We start from the raw sequence: 16,149 nt of genomic DNA, 5'->3' as shown, positions 1-16,149 counted from the left end.
CTTTTATTACCCATTTGTTTCCTATCTAAACTAACTGAATATTTCCCAAATATTTTTTCCAGACAATGAGTTAATCAAAGCCCAATGTTTAGTTATAATATTTCTGAAACAAACTGTTCTCTAAACTAAAAGGAGAGAATACTATTTCAAGATTTGTAATTCTTCCAGATATTATCTCTTTGATCAAAAAATCTTATTTTCCAAACCACTAGAATACACACAAACACACATATCTTTTATATATTTATTTATTTTTCTGAAAAATAAATTAAGTTGTCATTTTAGTGTCTAGTGAAGATTAGAAAGAAATATTGGAATGAATATACAGTGCATTGCTATTGGTACTTTTCCATAAATTTAAAAGTACTTCCGTTGTGTGTACAACTAGTTTGTTATTTATTAATACATCATTTTACACAACGCTGACATGGGGAGGCGATTGTTCTGCAGGGTATTTTTGTATTAGGCTCTGTTATCATTAGGTGCTATGCATAAACAACTGAGAACATAAACCAAAACAGCAAGAATGAACATTAATTAGCATTGTTGAAGTAGAAACTCTGTGAGTGCATTATTTATATAGTTTTTGGCTACTGTCATTAGAACTGCTTCCATCAAATTTATCACCAAGTGCTCTTATTTCATTCATAGACTGGCTGTCTCATATACAGGAAGGAAAAGATAAAGTGGACTTGTTATTTCTGGTGCTTAAGTACAATTTGACAGCCATATATATTTGATGATCGGAGATGTTTTCTTCCTGAATAAACCTCACTTACACCTTTTACTTACACTGTGTCTCTGCTAAGTCTTATGGCTAGTTAACATTGAATTATAATCCTGACTATTACACAATAGGATCTCTCTCTCTCTCTCTCTGTCTTTCTCTCTCTCTCTCTGTCTTTCTCTCTCTCTCTCTCTGTCTTTCTCTCTCTCTCTCTCTCTCTCTATATATATATATATATATATATACATAGAGAGAGAGAGAGAGAGAGAGAGATATAATATATACATATATATATAATTAATGTATATATATAATATATATATATAAATTATATATATATATATATATATATAATGATTGAATATTTTCTTTTCTGTTAGTGAAACGTTATTTGATGTTGCACATACATATTCCATTTAGTTTATTGTTTAGCTTTGTTTTATTTGTTTATCAACTCCTCCCTCATCTTTTTAGGTCATCTTTTTACGTTGGGAGATTGGAATAACAAGTTAGTGTTTGTACTTAATGTTCAACATGAACTACTGTAACGTAGTAAGCTAGAGAGAGGCTGAATAAGTTTTCAGGGAGAAATGATTCCCAGTAAGAAGGTTTAGCACAACGTCTGAGATGTGAGACCTGTTGTGTGTACTGAGAAGTGTAAACCCACAAGTGTAAAATAGATTTTTGTGTGGGTGGCACAAAAGTGGAAAGTTCAGATGAAATAAGGAAACTAAGAAAGAGGACACAACCCAGTTGTGATGTTGGGGATGTAAAGTAAAGGAAAAGCTTAGTTATCACTCAAGGTTACTCTCTCTTTCTCTTTCTCTCTCATTTTTTTTTCTTTACATGGCTACAGACAAGAATGTGAAGTGTGCATAAGAAGTGTAGCAATAGGTGTACTTGAGATTTGCGGACATTAGCCGCTGTTTGTTGCCTAAGTGTCTAGTTGGCTCTGGAGGGTAATCTCATTCTTTCTGTTACAATTTTGTCCATATGAAAATATGTGAGGCCACTATCAGAGACTGTCAAGCGATTGGTAGGAGTAGTGCTGGTAAAAAATAATGTCGTATGAGTGGTAAAATGGAAGTACTTTGATCTTTACTACTATTCCTCATAATAATTTATGAATTCTTTATGATAACTAATGTTTTCTGATGAAAATGACTTGAGTTATTTTTCATGTGAGTCCCAATATTTTCAAATCCGACCTCACTACTTCTTCCATACCATCTTTGGAGTAACTCTACCACGGATATCTTCTCAGTTTATGGTATTTTCCTAAGTGTCATCTATTCAGATTAGATATCCCATACCAGTTCAACTGCCTTCTCCTTACACATACAACTAATAGTTCAACTATTTCTACATTCCCCTATACTCAGTCTCTCATATAAACTAATGTTGTGTACCTAAAGGATCATACTAGACTTGCTCCTCTTTTCTGACCTTCTTTGAAAATCTGTGCATAGAGCCCAAATCTTGTCATTCTATTTTGCATAGTCAGCTATTTACATGGATAAAAAAAACCCTTTACTACCAACATACATAGCAAAGGTAAAGATCATTTTCTTGAGTCATGCTGACCCATAAGCATTGGTTCTATGGTTTCCATGGCATTTAAATTCCCCATCTGGATGGGACACCAGTCTGTCAAAGACATACATAACAGTAAATGTTTTGCATCTTTCTTACCTCACTTATACTTACACTGTAGCCAACACTAATTAGGTCACCTAGTTAAATTTAAAATCATCTGTTTTCTCGGATATAGCCGACAAGCAAGCCTGTATATAGTTACTTGACTTTCTCGAAAGTTCAGCCAAATCTTTCTAAAGTCACACTCTCTTTTACTTGTTTCAGTCATTTGACAGTGGCCATGCTGGAGCACTGTCTTTAGTCAAGCAAATCAACCCCAGGACTTATTCTTTGTATTATTCTATTGGTCTCTTGCTGAACCGCTAATTTATGGGGACGTAAACACACCAGCATCAGTTGTCAAACGATGTTGGGGGGACAAACACCGACACATACATATACGTATATATATATATATATAATATATATTATATATATATATATATATGTGAATTGAAGAAATGGAGTTGAACGAAGATTGAACAGAAATCGTTTTATTGCATTCTACACGTGTTTCGAAAGGCACAATTTACCAAATTCCGATTGAATAATGAGACCATATTGTGTCTTTCTCTTCAGGAAGAAATAGGAAATCCGTTGGAATAAACAAAAACAGAACAGAGGCGCAGCAAAAACAAATCGAACGAGGCTCCTAAGAGCCCATGGCCAAACTGTTTATCAATGTATGTTGAAAAACGGGTGGTGGGTGCGTTGAGGATTTTAACGGGTCAGGCAGCAGTCATTCCGGTGGGTGAGGGCACGGGGTGCGTAGATGTTCTTTGTGACCGAGACTAAAGTTCTGACTATTTAAAGAATATTAGGTGTATTATATGGGGCGAGACAAAATCTACTTAGAGACATGTGTGTGTGTACTGTTCTATATATGTGTGCGGCCGCAAGTTGGTAAGAAGCGCTACATTCTGGTCACTGCTGAGAAATCCGTCAAGGGGTAGAAAATATTTTATGTGTACGTGTGTGCGTTTGATCGCACGGCCGTCAGTTGGTAAACAGCTCTACACAATGGTCACTGCTGTAAAGTCCGTCGGGCGGCAGAAAAATATTTTATGTGTGCGTGTGTTATTCTAATCATGCCTTGTCAAAGAAACCCCCCGTCGTCAAAAACAAAACCCCATTCATCTCCCAGGAGTAATTCCCCTTGCAATGGTTAATCATATTTCTCTTAAAAGCTTTTTCAGAATTTATTACCAAGGGCTATTTTCATATAAGTAGTGTAACCGGGTGCAGGTATTATTTATAAGCGTTATTTATAAGCAAGATAAGTATAACGCCGCCAATGGGGGCATCGAAAAGCCGACTGTAAAAGTCCGTTTACCATCCGGTCTCTGGCGAACAATATATGGAAGAGTTTGGAGACACAAAGGTTGCACTTCCTTCTGCCCCTGTCAAATGGGAGGGCCACCGGCAAAATTGACCATTCCAGCCTGTAGCTTGAGTTCGTATTCTTCAATCGCCATATTAGCTTGCTAAGTCCCGTGGTCTGGCGTTTATTCACGTCTCGAAAAGTTGTGTAATGGTTGGAGATTCGTAAGGCCAATCTTGACGATGAGGCCCCTACATAAGCGTAGACATCTGAGTCCGTGTAAACCTTGCATTGGTAGACGGCGTTTCTGATCTTGGAGTTCACCGACGTGAACCTTATTCTGTTAGGATTAGTTTCTGAAATTAGAACTGCGTTACTGTCACTATATTTGTTGCGAGAACTGCAGCCGCTTACTACTTTATTTTCCACTACGTCACTATTAACTAACGGAATAACCCCTGATTCTCCACTATCAATCAGAGTGCTGTGATTGCTAGTGCCCGTGGTGCTGCTATTGCCGGAAACGATGCTGGAGTTGCTATTGGGACTCTCTACCCTAACGAGCCGAGCTGCGCTCACCTCACTACTGCCATTGTTACCGTCAATGACAACACCCCTATTTATAACTATACCCCTAGTATCTAATCCCTGGTTGGAGCTGAGATTATGAGTCACTGTACTGGCTCTCATATCATTATTACTACTATTATTATTCCTACTGAGCATTAAACCGGGAGCGGAAGAAGCTGTGCCTCCGGAAAAAGGTGATAGGGTCTTAGTAAGCAGCCTATTATTATGGGAGGCAATTATCTGGGCGAGGTTTTTAGTGTTGGAGAAAGCTATCCTAACTATATGCGAGTTAACCGTGGAGTAATATTTGGAATTTCTGGGGAAGTTATTGGCGATGGCTTGTCGAAACATGAGGGGGAGGTTAGTTCTAATCTGCTTACCAAAGGGAATTACAAACCATATATGCTTATTCCTATTTATGTGATGGGTCGGGACGCCAGCTCTCGCATTCGGGTGGGTGATTCTCGGATGAACAACGGGTTTTGGGTTAGTGTGAGATCCCCCGGACCGATAATTATCCTTGTTCGCTAAATTAAATGCGGGAGCGACTGCCCCAGCACCCGCCGCGCTCCCGTCACTACTTAAATTGTTTATGTTATTATAGACGGCCCTATCCTGATGACCGAATGATGGCATCGGAAGGGCCGGATCAATATAAATTACCTTCTGCCTATAACCGGCCTTGGATAGTGCGACGTTATAAAATTCCGCTTTCTGCATAAAAATATCAGCACTAGCGGACAAGCCAGACAATCTTAGAGAGATGTTTTTAACCAAATTGCCCCATATAATACACCTAATATTCTTTAAATAGTCAGAACTTTAGTCTCGGTCACAAAGAACATCTACGCACCCCGTGCCCTCACCCACCGGAATGACTGCTGCCTGACCCGTTAAAATCCTCAACGCACCCACCACCCGTTTTTCAACATACATTGATAAACAGTTTGGCCATGGGCTCTTAGAAGCCTCGTTCGATTTGTTTTTGCTGCGCCTCTGTTCTGTTTTTGTTTATTCCAACGGATTTCCTATTTCTTCCTGAAGAGAAAGACACAATATGGTCTCATTATTCAATCGGAATTTGGTAAATTGTGCCTTTCGAAACACGTGTAGAATGCAATAAAACGATTTCTGTTCAATCTTCGTTCAACTCCATTTCTTCAATTCACTAATAATATTAAAATTCAATTATCCGCACCAACGCACGGTTGCAACACCATATGGTTGTACCTCCAACCGTGCTGTCTTCTGCTGTGATTTTTGCTACCAAGGTATCGGTTAAACTTTTGATTAATCTGCAACAAGATTATTCATCTTTCTATTTCACAAAATATATATATATATGTATATATATATATATCTCAAGTGAGTCTTTTGTGTATTAGATTTTATTTACATATTCAGTTTTGCTAATGGATTCAGTCTTTGATAAGAAACCAAGGCAGTAATGTTTAGAGTTGTCTGTACTTGACAAAATCAGATTAAATTAATATTAATCATTACGATAATGTTATCTTCTCTAAAATGCATGGCTATTATTAATTACTAATTAGTATTATTAATTAATTAGATTTTCTTTTTCTATCACAATATTAAGTATGACGGCACTAAATTGAATATCTTTTAAAGAAGCCTTATAATAAGTTTCACTTTTCATAAGCCTCCTTGCTTTGATTCCACTTTCTGATTTCAGAAAAAAAAGGAAACTAAATTTCATTGCATGATAGAACTGCTTCCTTCTCTTCATTTTATGAAGATTTCTGTAAATCCAGTTATCCTATTATGGATAAAATGTTTTCTTTTCTTTACACCTATCGTATTTTTGTCATAGTAGTAAAGGTTTTCATTGGTAATGAAGTAACGAGTTGTTGATATTTCGTTCAAATTCTTCTTCCTTAGTCTGTACTCAGTGTGTATTGCTCCAATGATGGGAATGATATAGCTTAGGAACTAAGATATATCCTAAGGTTCAAGAGGCTGAGGTAGAAGAAGTAGGACAAATTGCTATAAGTTACACCCCTTCATTAACTGAAAAGTAGGTGGGGTGCCACCCCGCTGTGTATAATTGCCCTCAACCACCTTTTATTTCTATTATACCCCATTGCTGATATGGCATCATCTCTACAATTAGTTATAGGTAGAGTTAATAGAATTTGGACAAATAGGAAAAAGAAGAAACAAAATGGAAAAGAGAAAAGAAAAAGTAAGACAAAGACTATTCATGAAATCTCTGAAACAACTCATTGATGAAGTAATGAAAAAAATATTCCTCGTTTCACATGGTGTTTTAACAGGTGTAAACAATATGTGCAGCTGCAACTGACTGCATAAGACATGAAGTATGTTTATCTGTTTGTTGGTTTATTCTACAAGGTGTAATCACCATTCATCAGGTAATTCAACTTGCTTGCTAACTGAAGTAATTCCATTTAACGAGGCGGATATTGACACATAAAGCAATACATTTCTGATTAACACCTACACAGTTCCACAATTATCAATTATTCGACAGGATCAATTAGTTTGTTCTTTCATTTATTCATTTAGTTATATATATGTATATATATATATATATATATATATATTGTTTTTGATTCACAGTATCTAATTTATATATAATTTTGATAATGGCATGATGTAAGATTGGAATTATAAACATATCCTACTTTGTGAAATTTATTCAAAAAATTAGAAATTGATAAAATTAAATAGTTAAAGTGATTTTATGTTTGTTTGTTTTCTTTTTATGGAAATTGATTTTTAATTTTTACTCAGATTCAGTGAAATGATCAGAGATTTATTCCTTCCCTTGAAAGAAATAGCAAAATACTTGAATCAATTTCAATTTGGTTTACGTATTTAAGATAAATATAATGGTTGGCTTGCATTTATTATTTTATCTATTTATTTGTTTGTACTATTTGATTTAACTGAACAAACTCTGAATAACTGTCAGATGTTCTTATTGTTAAAGTCTAAAGAATCAGATTAAAGATTGTTCAAGTCATTGATAAATGTCATAATCTAAATATGATATTTCTATTGAATAAATGTCTCAATCCACAAATGAAATCAAATATTACATGATAATGTAATAATTCATCTATGAGACTTATTATTTCATGCTTACACTTTATTTTTAAAAAACATTGTTCCTTAATTATTTTATGTTTTTGTAGTTGATTCAACTCCAAAAACAAAAACAAAAAATATAGGTAAAAAGCAAACAAACAACAAAAAAAAATCTGGCAATAGAAAATTTCTGCAATCCATTTTATAAATTATAGGTTAACTATTTTTATTATATACTTGTATCCCGAAATAAATTTTAAAAACCTTCAGATTTCAAGTTATATAATCAATATTAGTCACTCTATTCATAACTCCATGTTTGCAAAAATACCAATATTTTACAGTAGCAGTGACAGCGTTAAAGTTGAATTATGTAATGAGAAAAGAACCATTGCAGAATAACACATCCCTCCTCTACTGATATACATATCCACACAAACGCACACACACATGCACTCATGCATGTACGCACGTATGCTCACACACATACATAACACATATCATGTGTGTGTGTGTGTGTGTGTGTAAATGGATGTATTGTCAGTTTTAAAATAATTCATAAAACCATTTATTGAGAGGAAATAAATGATAGAGTGCAGAATACAGCAGTCTATGGAGATTGTACTGTAGCCATGCTGGATAAAAATGATAAACTGAAGCACAAACCAAAGCAAAGCAATAAATTATCAGCTCACTGAAATATCAGCTTAGTTGTATGTTAAACTTGGAAAGGTTTGTTCTCTGTTCAAGTACTGTTTTGAATTCAGCAAGTTAGCATGTAAGAAAAAAAAAATAATAAAATAAAAAGAAACGTTTATCAGATAGGCGTAGGAGTGGCTGTGTGGTAAGTAGCTTGCTTACCAACCACATGGTTTCGGGTTCAGTTCCACTGTGTGGCACCTTGGGCAAGTGTCTTCTATTATTGCTTCTTGCCGACCAAAGCCTTGTGAGTGGATTTGGTACAGAAACTGAAAGAAGCCTGTCATATATATGTATATATATATATATGTGTGTGTGCATATATGTTTGTGTGTCTGTCCCCCACCCCACATCGCTTGACAACCAATGATGGTGTGTTTACGTCCCTGTAACTTAGCAGTTCAGCAAAAGAGACCGATAGAATAAGTACTAGGATTACAAAGAATAAGTCCTAGGGTCGATTTGCTCGACTAAAGGCAGTGCTCCAGCATGGCCACAGTCAGTTGACTGAAACAAGTAAAAGAGAATGCATGCCACTGTATTCAAATCTTCCACTGTCAAGAATTGCAAGTGTATGGGTATGGCTAAAGGAATATGGCCTAGTGGTTAGGGTATTGTACCTATGACAGTAAGACCATGGTTTCAGTCCCCTGAGCTATTAAGTGCATTGCGTTCTTGAGCAAAATACTTCATCTCACATTACTCTAGTTCATTCAGTTGTAATGAGCTCCAGAAAGAGCTGGGAAGTTAAACATGTGACAGACCTGTTTGCCATTTAGCAGAATGTGTTGTAATTTATGCTCACTTAAACAACTGTGTTATGCTCTGGCCTTATGAGTCCTGGGGCTAATGACAGACATAAGAAATGACAAAGCTGTGTGCTTTAGAAGCTAGCTTCACAATCACGTGGTTCTGGGTTTGATACCCTTGTACATATTAGACACTGCACTCCTTGATACACTTTGTCTGAATAATGACAAAATAGCCACAACTAGAGTGTCATTCATTAACTCTTTTATTTATACGCCCTTTTCAAGCCTAGCCAGGCTCATGGTCCCAGTTTCCCTGTTTCTGTGACATATGTGTTCCCCATAGCTGGACGGGCTGCCAGTCCATTGCAGCATTACTCAAGAAACAGGATGAGAGAGTGAGAGAAAGTTGTGGCAAAAGAGTACGACAGGGGTCGCCACCCACCCCCTGCCGGAGCCTTGTGGAGCTTTTAGGTTTTTTCGCTCAATAAACACACACAACACCCAGTCTGGGAATCGAAACCGTGATCCTCTGACTGCGAGTCCGCTGCCCTAACCACTGAGCCATTGTGCCTCCACATTCATTAACTCTAGCATTCAGATTATTCTATTAATCTGCATTGTTTTGAATTTACCCTGCATTAACTTGTAGCCTCAAGGTTTTGTTTAGGAAACTGTATTTTTTTTGTGGGGGGGGGGATCAACATTGTAACGTAGTTGTGAGAGGCTGGATCTGGCCAGATAGAACAAAAAAAAAAAAAACGGGAAGAATAGTTTGGCTGGTTTAAATGTTAAAGGGTTAAAGATCTGCTTTATCAAACCTTGAGATAAACAAGAAGAAGAGCATTTTGTAACTGAGCATTTGAGAAAGCAAAATAAAGGGCATTTAATCCTTTTTTTTTCCCCCTTCTTCTTTACTTGTCTCAGTCTTTGGACTGGAGCTATGCTGTACCCATTTTAAGTCGAGTACTTATTCAATCAGTCTCTTTTACAGAACTGCTAAGTCATGTGAGCTTAAATAAACCACTGCTGGTTATCAAGTTGTGGGGAGGGACAAGCATGACACAAACACACACATGCACACACACACAGACACACACACACACACAGACACACACACACACACGTCTGGCTCCTTTTCAGCTTCTATCTACCAAATCCACTCACAAGGCTTTAGTTGACTCATAGCTATAGTAGTGAACACTCGGCAAAGGCTTCGCACAGTCTCTGACATGGCTGTACCTGTGAATTACAAGTATAATCCATCCAATGGGCTTCTACTCAGTTTCACTCACAAGTTATGGGTTGACTTATGAGTATAGTAAATGACATTTGTCCAAGGTGCCACAGAGTGGGATTGAACCTTGGACATCATGGTTATAAAGTATACTTCCGAACCATTTGGGCAAAATAAAAATAAAACCCAAAACAATGGAGAGAAACATTTAGAAATTCTGTGATAGACAATGAAGTCAAGAAAAAATAAATAAAAGAGGTTTTCTAAAAATTCACGCAAAAACCTAAATTTCCAGAACAATTCCACTAATGCCGGAATAAGGGCACTGATGAAGAAGTATTCCAGAATGATTTCTTGAACACACTTATTCTCTTTATCTTTATTAGTAACAACTGTTTGTGATTCCTCTATTAGACTTTTGATTTTTAATTATTTGTCATTCTCTTGGTATAATTAACATTCATTATTTATACATTTGTTTGACACCTTCCATGTACGGATTCAATAATTAATCTTAAATTAAGCCTTTTAAGCTATTAATTCCTTTCAGTTCTGTTAATTAGACTCATTTGATTTTGACAGCTTCTTCTAAATTGCCATGGTAACGACAGTTAGTTTTATTTGCTCTGAAAATCTAACTAATCAAACTTACACATTTACAAAGGAAGAAAATGGAATCAAGCCTAATTATTAGATTCACAACAAAAGGGGTATTGAGTCAGGTCATCGGAATTGTGGTATGTGTGTTTAGGGATTTGCCTCTCCAAGAAGGAAGCAAAGTTTAGCCAATACTCTACGGTTGGGACGGTGAAGACAGAAACTGTTGTGAGAGACTGCGGAATTATATATTGTTGACATTTAAGAAGAGTTGATCGTTATTCTTCTTACAGTTGATGTTGTTATTGTTATTCTTCTTGTAGCAGATGTTGTTGTTGTTGTCAAACCCCAGGTTAACCCTAACTGACAAGATCTGTGATCAAAAGGATCGCAGTCACGACCATTTCATTGTTTATTTAGACATAATGAAACCATCTTTTCATCTTTTTACTGCCTTATTCAAGTAATGTCAATTTCAATTATTAATCAAATATATCCTTTCTAGTATGCAAGATGTCAAAAGGAACAAGATTAGGTGTCAACCTTTAATTATTATCATTATTACCTCCGCCCTAGCGAAGGCGGAGGCATTGTTTTCAGTCATGTTTGTTTGTTAGTCTGTAGACAAAATATCTCAAGAACCGCTGGATGGATTTGAATGAAACTTTCAGAGATAACTGGCCTTGTAACTGGCACGAACTGTTTAGATTTTGGGATCAATCCGATTCTGGACAAGGATTCTGGATTATTTTTTACATTTTCTTTACATGTATGTGTAAAGTTTCACATAGTTCTCTTGTACATGCATACACATACACACATATACTCACACTTCAAATGTCATTTATTGGCTTTTCCACTCCTTCCTTCATTATTCATCTATCATCCCTTCCTTTCTCATTCATACGACACTCTCTTTGCCATTTATCTCCTCCCTTCACCTCTCACTCCAGCTCTATTTTATATATATATGTATATATATTTATATATATATATATATATATATATATATATATATATATATATATATATATATATATATTGCCAGTCCTCAGTCAAATCGTCCACCCATGCTAGCGTGAAAAGTGGATGTTAAACAATGATGATAATATATACATACACAAATATATAAAACAACAACACTCATTTTTATATTAGGAGATTATACATACATTTTAACACTTTACAGTATACTTACATATACACATAATTCTATACATCGATCTCAAACAACAGGATTACTAAAAGAAAACCAGAATTTAAGAGAAGGGAAGACCAAAAGGTCTCACGATATTCATTTAAGGATTTTATTTCAGATATTCTCATTTTAAAAATCATCCCCAATTAATCATTGAGAGGACATTGGTGTTGCGTTGGCAGAGGTTTGCACTCTCTGAGTGCTCTTGTTATTATTGATTTGGCTCAGGTTCAGTCTTATTCTTTGTGGGATTTATGTTGGTAGTGGGTTACTACCTGTAACCATAGGTATCCACAAGCTTTCAAGAGTCTTTCAAATGCTTAGAACCCTCCTGATAATCTTTCCAGTTTCACAGAGGCAAACTTTTTGTTGAAGCTCTGCAGAGCATTCTATTCCAATCTCCTTCAACCATTTTATTATTTTATTCTTTTATTTGTTTCAGTCATTTGACTGTGGGCATGCTGGAGCACCACCTTTAGTCAAACAAATCAACCCCAGGACTTATTCTTTGCAAGCCTAGTACTTATTCTATCAGTCTGGACATTGGGTTATAAAGTGAACTTTTGAACCATTTGGGCAAAATATAAAAAACAAAAATTATCTTTGCTTACAGTTCCCAATGCATTAATTATTAAAGGCACAACATTTACTGTTTTCATAATCCAAGGAAATCCTCCTCCCTCCCCCTCCTCCTCCTCCTCATTATTATTATTATTATTGAGTGAGAGAGCAGTGCATGCCATCAAAGTAACACTGGGGTAAAATATATGAAGCCCAGTATACCCATCATGACTACCTGTCTGACAAGGGTACACCAGGCACATGCATCACAACCCTATGTGCACGACATGGTGATCTCATATAATTATTATTATTATTATTATTGTTGCCTTTGTACAGCTTCTAATGCTGGAGATGTATTACAGTGTCAGCTGTTCACTACCAGTGAACTAAGGTAACACCTATTATTTTTCGAGTACCTTCCGGAGTATTCGAGTGGTTCCAAGCAGTGCTGTTTTCTGCAAGTACTCCACCCTTATTGCAGCCCCTATTTGTTCCACGTACTTCTTGAAAGTTTTGCTCACTGTCCCCAGGGCTCCGACAATTATTGGTACTACTACTACCTTTTGTATTGACCACAACTGCTTAACTTCCCAAGCTAACCTGTCATATCTCTCGACTTTTCTTTCTTCCTTATCGCATACCTTGTTGTCAGCTGGGTATGCTATATCTATGATCCAGTATAGTTTGTTTCTTTTCTCAATTAAGACTATTATTGTTATTATTATTATTATTATTATTATTATTATTATTATTATTGTTATTATTATTATTATTCAAGACATCACACAGTATCCAATATCCTGATGTTGATTGAAGATATTGTGTGTGCTGTCTGTCAAGTCACAATAAGGACCTCAGACAGACAGTACTTTACACAAGGTGCATGCAGTTTCAAGTAATGCCATTTTTGCAATGCACCTAGATTGTAAGGTATTTCTAAAGTTTCCAGATGTTTCTTCAGGTTAGGTGGTATTGAACCCATGCTCTGATGTCAACTGGAACAACCTTTATGTTTGTTACAGAAATGACATATTTTCCAAACTAGACATGCTGTTCTTTATCCATGCACACATGTTCTCAGCTATTCCATACATGTCGAGTGTTTCCAAAGTCCACAAATGCAACAACACATCGTAACCCTTTTAAAAGTCTCTCCAGGCCACACACAAGTTTTTGGTACTGTTTGCAGTTCTTCATTACAATCTTATCTAGTGGCTTTTGGTATCCTTGAATCCTTTTCAGCAAGGAATGTATATATTTTTCCTGTGAGGATGCCTGTTAATACTTTCCATAAGAGATTAATTTGGTGTTGACTACGCTCTTGCCAAGAATGCTTTTTATGGGAATGTTGTCATTTTATAATCTTTTCACCACATAGAATTTTTGAGATTTTTGCTGATGCATAGTACAGGTGGTTCAGATCTGTAATATCAACATCATTAGCTGAAATTATATCCTTAAGTGCAAAGCGGATTTTACCAATTATTTTCAGGTTTTGGTTAGAATTGCAAATTTAGAGAAGAATTTCACGTTCATCCATACTTGCTTCTTTAATTTTCAGCCATTCAATCATGATTTGATTTTTTAGCTCATGTAGTTCTGTTGGGTCAATATTTGTGTGACTTTCTTCATCTATTTGGTGTTCATCTGTCTTAGTGTTTATGTTTGGTTCAGAGAGTATTTCACTTTGCCTATTATTTACATTAGCTCTTTCAATCATTATTGCATTTTCATCAGCCCTGGGCTGGTCTATAACTATTTCCTCTGTAGTACCGTCTTTAGCTGCAGCTTTGTTCTTTTTATCCCTTACTGCTTGTTTAATTTGGTCAATCTCTACTTCAGTTTGTAATTTTTTTTTTATAATGTTTCTTATGACGTTGGCAAGTTTGTTATTGTCTATATAGGATCTTACTTCAAGGTGCTTCTGTCTCCAGTTTAAGTAGGTTTGTACAGTATTAGATTTATTTGTGGGGAAATATATGGCATGGCAGAAGGCTGTAAGAACTTCTTTATTATCTTCCCTAGACCATTTTCCAATCTTTTTCTTTTGCTTATTTGATGATGAGCAAGGATGGCCATCTATTGGAATATTCCGGTTGTGGGGTACTTCCAGCTCCTGTGTATTGGGAAGATTTGAACCCATAGCTGATTTTTCATATTGAATCTGGTTCATCATTTGAGTACGTGGAACATTAGGGGATGGATTTGTCTGTATAGGGTCAATTTTTTGAGACAACACCATCACCGAGTTCTCTGCATGTAAACAAACATTGCTCATAACGTAGCTTCTTAAGGCTAACAGACCTGTATTCATTTGTATTTTTTTTATTGATAGATTTATCTCTGAGCATAGTTTTTTGTGGTGTTTTAAACTTAGGAATGGTTCACTCTGTCTGTGTTAGTTCAAAAAATAAAAGGAAAGAAGAAAAATGTTTTGTTTTTGTTTTGTTTGTGACATGTGTTTTCATATGTGTAAATATGTGTCCTGTAAATTTCACGAAGTTGTGTAAATAATGAGATGTATGTGAAGTCCTATGGGTATCAAAATATATATATGAATGTGTAGATATTTGAGTGTATGCATAATTACTCAATTTATGTACTTACTGTTTTGTTCCTTTTCTATTTTATAATTTGTAAACTTTCTGATGTTGATTTCTCATGTGTTTCGCACATGTTTCACTATGATATTGTGCATAGGAGAATCTATGTTTTGTATGGCAAAAAAATTTCGCTTTTTTGTTTTATTATTTTCGTTAAAAGACCGTTTCCTTCAAGTCTTCCACATGTTCCTTTATCTAATTCCATCGATGTTAGTGGATTAGATTTGTTTTTGAATGGGGAGCCCGGTGTAGTGTGGCTTCTCCTGTTATTCAGCGTAGGGCCAATTGCTCATGCGCTTTTTTCATTGCCATTATTTTCACCTTCTTTGCAACAATAGTTGCCGTACTTCCCTCGGGTTGTTCAGTTTGGGTATCCTGCACGAGATCAATAGCAAATTTTTTGCTTTCCTTTATGATAGAATGAAGCTTCTTTCGTCTCTCGTGATTTTCCACTAGCTTTTATTATTATTATTATTATTATTATTATTTGTCCCAAATGCAAAGAGAATTATATTAGTGAAATCAACAGTTTCCTGTGCCAACATGCAAGAATCTATAGACATACATCAGACAAAAAAAATTAATGCAAGTTTCTTCTGAGCATGCACCTGGAAATATGTGGGATTCAAGTTCTTTCCTTTCTACAGATGCCTCATGAAGGACCCCAAATACCAGAAGGCAATGGAACTAACTACATTTTATAACAAAATTTTACCAAAGCTAAATGTGTATGTAAAAATTATATTTGAGTAATCCTTGTTAAAAATATTAATTTCCTAGATGAACCAAACCAGATTACCACTGGATATTATTGTTAATAAAGTTCTCATTACTGTTACTAAAACAACTGGAAAATTTCACTTAAACAATTAACACACAGGCACAGGAGTTCCAGGTTCATTCCTACTGTGTGGCACCTTGGGCAAGTGTCTTCTACTATAGCCTCGGGCTGACCAAAGCCTTGTGAGTGGATTTGGTGAACAGAAACTGAAAGAAGCCTGTCGTATATATGTATATATATATACACACATATATATATATGTATGTGTGTGTGTGTGTCTGTGTTTGTCCCCTCCAACATCGCTTGACAACCGATAGTGGTGTGTTTACATCCCCATAACTTAGCGGTTCAGCAAAAGGGACCGATAGAATAAGTACTAGGCTTACAAAGAATAAG

General features: G+C 35.7%; 1 protein-coding gene across 1 annotated transcript in view; it reads left to right on the top strand.

Annotated features, from left to right (window-relative positions):
• Positions 1-16,149, top strand: part of LOC115209659 (transmembrane protein FAM155A-like) — a 366,779-nt gene that overhangs the window by 69,447 nt on the left and 281,183 nt on the right. The window lies entirely within an intron of this gene.

The sequence above is a fragment of the Octopus sinensis genome, linkage group LG3 (genome assembly GCF_006345805.1).
Source record: "Octopus sinensis linkage group LG3, ASM634580v1, whole genome shotgun sequence".
NCBI classification, from domain to species: domain Eukaryota; kingdom Metazoa; phylum Mollusca; class Cephalopoda; order Octopoda; family Octopodidae; genus Octopus; species Octopus sinensis.
Note: the sequence above shows the minus strand (reverse complement) of the source record. Positions and strands in the feature narration are given on the sequence as shown.